This window comes from Branchiostoma floridae, chromosome 13 (genome assembly GCF_000003815.2).
Source record: "Branchiostoma floridae strain S238N-H82 chromosome 13, Bfl_VNyyK, whole genome shotgun sequence".
NCBI lineage: Eukaryota > Metazoa > Chordata > Leptocardii > Amphioxiformes > Branchiostomatidae > Branchiostoma > Branchiostoma floridae.
In genome coordinates, this window is record NC_049991.1 from 13,634,150 (window position 1) to 13,637,868 (window position 3,719).

The 3,719-nt window shown below is 40.4% G+C and overlaps 1 protein-coding gene across 5 annotated transcripts in view; it reads right to left on the reverse strand.

The window, feature by feature from the left end:
• LOC118429055 (ATP-binding cassette sub-family C member 9-like) overlaps positions 1–2,576 on the reverse strand; it is a 21,399-nt gene extending 18,823 nt beyond the window's left edge. For 2 of the 5 annotated variants that reach the window (XM_035839403.1, XM_035839399.1), the window contains exon 1: positions 2,309–2,576. The gene's annotated coding sequence lies outside the window, so the exon portion shown is untranslated. Of the gene's footprint in view, positions 1–1,464; positions 1,595–2,308 lie in introns of those variants that run through there. The other 3 variants (XM_035839400.1, XM_035839401.1, XM_035839402.1) reach the window with 3 other exon arrangements.
• Between the last annotated feature and the right edge of the window lie 1,143 nt (positions 2,577–3,719).

Genomic DNA, 3,719 nt, shown 5'->3' on the forward strand with positions numbered 1-3,719 from the left:
GTGGTATTGACAAGTGTAGACTTCATAAGTTCAAGAGTTCAGAAATATTTGTCTCCGCGGTGTAGCGCGTTTTGCCTTGACCTTTTAGAATAATACAAGTAGATCTACAATGGCAGCTTGAACTTTTCACCTTTCCGTTTTGCTTTCCACTACTTATATTGTTCAGCGATTCAAACTGAAAAAAACAACACCCATTTAGCTAGTTTTACGTCCATAGACAGATTGAACACTCGACTGTTGATTTAAAAAAAAATCTATTATATATTTAGTCATCTTGGATACATATGGGTACATCTATTACCTTCAGCCAAACATGGCCGATTTCCGACATAAAGGTGGTATCTCAATGCACTTGTGGAACCGATGCGGCACTGCAGGGTTCGTAGATGACTAAACGAATTTCAGAGATAAATAATGATAATAAAGAACGAATTTTCTTACGTTTTGTGTATCTTAAAGTATTCTATACTTTTACGTATTACGCAATATCTAAATCATAAAATAATCGGCAAAAATAACAGTGCCGCAGTGAACGAGCCCCGCAGTACCACACCTGTGCCAAAAGTGCAGTGAGATACCACTTAAAAAAAGTGAAAACATTGCAGTCGTACCTCGAAGTGGAAACAGTGTCCTCATGTCATCAAGTCAGGAAAATAATTGAATAATACGCAAACAAAACGCATAATGTGTTGACATTTGGTAAACAAAACTGTTGACATATCAGTACAAAGCATGGTTCCTTATGTCTAAGAAGCAAACTTTGACCCAGCACTGTCCATCTGTAATACTTTTAATCATTTATTTTATAAAAGTAAGGGCACTAAGGGGCGTGTTGTTTTCTGGCAAAATATGTCCCATGAACAGCTCTGTTCAAGAAGAAATGGCTTGACAGGTTGCTTTTAATCATTTACTTTATAAAAGTAAGGGCTCTAAGGGGCGTGTTGTTTTCTGGCAAAATAGTCCCATGAACAGCTCTGTTCAAGAAGAAATGGCTTGACAGGTTGAACGAAACTAAACAAAACGCAGGTGAGAAACACTTCTGTCTGTCCAGAAACTAGTTCAAGGATGTTAGGTTCCACGGACTTGTATAATTGTACCAGTGACAAATACACGAACACCTTACCAGCTGATAATAGACAATGCAAGTTACGACTCCAACCTGTCACATGTTCGTTGAAAATGAACCTGTAATTTTGATGCCTGGCAAAAATAGGGGCAGCCAAGCGTGGCGACCACTAAAAATGTACGTCTGAGAAACAGCTTAATTATCAAATCAACGGTTTGTTAGTCACAACCAGAAAAGTCTGTAAAAATTAAAACAAAGATGCGTTTGGTGGGAAATGACAAGAAGGAGAAGAAACCTTTTTTTTACAATCAGCATGCAGTTTTTACATAATTACCATACTAACAAAGGCGCTGTATTTGTTCGGTGATACATGTAGTTAAACATTATCAGGCACATACCTTTCAGACGAAAAGGAGGTGTTACCGTCTAAACCACAGTCTAGACTTGGTCTGTAGATGAGCTTTTGGAACGAGAGATACCTCCTCACTAACCTCCGAATACAGTCTGTAGTACTGGTTGTGTGAGGTATGAGTATCATCTAAAAGTAGGTGACCTAATACTAACGCGTGGTGCAGAGCATTTGCAATAGTATTGTAGGTTGACCCCCAAGATTACAACACGAAGTATTGTAGTAGAAGAGTTCTAATCAATGCATTTGATTGTTATTCTTCTAATGTTATAAATTGATTGGTTGCAAGCAGATGTCTGTCTCGATTTGTAAATAATATTGCAAAATTCTGTTCCCCGTGCGAGTGAATGGCATCGCCCACATTGAGCAACCCAACACGGGTCATTCAGGGGGCAACGTCCTAACAAACGTCACCATGAGGTAATGGTTTATTTCCAACATGGCCCGCGGTCGGATCAAGTCATTTCCTGTAAGCGTGACATCACATAGCTAAGCCCAGGGAGGTTATTGTAAGCCATAATGACTAATCTTACACTATACTGACATATAGTTACACACAGATGTGTTGAGAATAATGTGCGCTAGGTAAATTTTGCTCCTATAACGTTAGATAGCACATACGTATGCACTGCAAGTGGAAGCAAGCACGACATTCGGCACAAGGAAATGTATTCTAAAGGCCTCTCCTGTAGGATCAGGCATGACTATCTAGTACTGTATCTAGAGAGTGCGTACATTTGCAAATATCACATTTCGGCCCCTCAAAAACATCTGTCAGCGCGGTAGAGAATGGCGATTGACCTATATAGCAAAACAACAAAATGGCATCCTACCTCTTCGGTGCCCCCTTCCTCAGCTCTGACTGAGCATACACAGCGCCAAGTACGAAATGCTTGGTATTGTAGGCCGTCGCTATGTACCTTGCGTACCTGGCTGTTGGTTGTTCTAGTTTAGCTGTCAGGAGTATACAAATCGCCAGACGCCATCATGCCGCCCGGTCGTCATGGTCTGTCAGGCTGTCAGATCTCGGGAACAATGCGCGAACGAAAAACCCTTCGTCGGACCCCCCACACCGGGTTGTTCATTGACCGGTTAGCTAATGGCGCTTGTGTTGTCACAAGAGGGGGCGCATTTTTCAAAAGGTTCTGTACGTATTGTATTGGATGTCTGAATTGCTGGCCACTGCTATTTAAAGCTATGTGAATGAACAGATACTGCGAAGACAGGTAGCAGGTGCATCTGTAAAATTATCATATCTCAAGGGGGACTTAAAAAGTAAAAGCTTGGTGGATTGGAGGGGTCCGTGCATGTGGCTCGAGGCAGGATACCACAAATACAAAGTTTAACAGTTTGTCAGCAACTTGACCTATGCTTAAGTATCCTCAAGTACACTTAAAGAGTTAGCATTATATGCAAACAAGTATGGTGCTCATGATTAGGCATGCAGCAATAGGGCATCCAATAAATCTCCATAAAGATGAGCGTGACCTAGTTTTTGTGAACCAATCTGGGGATACGTTTACGTTGCCAATCACGGCGCGCCCACTATCGGATTTCTATAAGCATGGTATAATAATTAATTAATCTTTATTGCAAATTCATGCCCGAGGGCTAATTGCATACAAAGTAAAGCAGTAGTGGTAAATACATAAGTACAGACCGGGCGAGGACAGATCCAAACGTTAACCAAACGGCGACATTTAATGCGCCGGTTTGAAGCTACTTGGCTCAGAAATCGTACAAAATGGTTTAATGAATGAATGAAAGACCTTTATTAATGTTCAAACAACCTAAAGCTAAAGACACAAACGCCACTAGTTTCATCGACAAGTATGCTAACTGGCCGTTTATGATAGTAAACATAATTTCTTTAGTGATAATAAACATAACTACCCATCATGAATGTGTCGGACTCTAGCTGGGAACATGGAAATAAACAATAGGCCGTGTATTGTGTCAATCATGATGTAAAACATTGGCGTTGGTCTTATCTTTAAAATTTTCGGGGTACTTGTGCCACCTTGAATGTCGGCCTTGCATGGCTACTCTAGTGCAGAATTATTTCAACAGCGAAATCAAAACACGGCGAAAACCATCTCGTCTCCATCTTCTACCGCAAAAATAAAAAATAAAACTAGAGTTCGGCGACCTCATACCTCCATGAAAATTTAGAGCTTTCGTAAATTTCATGCAATTGACTAACACATTAACATAATTAATGCATGGTGTTGTTCATCATTGACT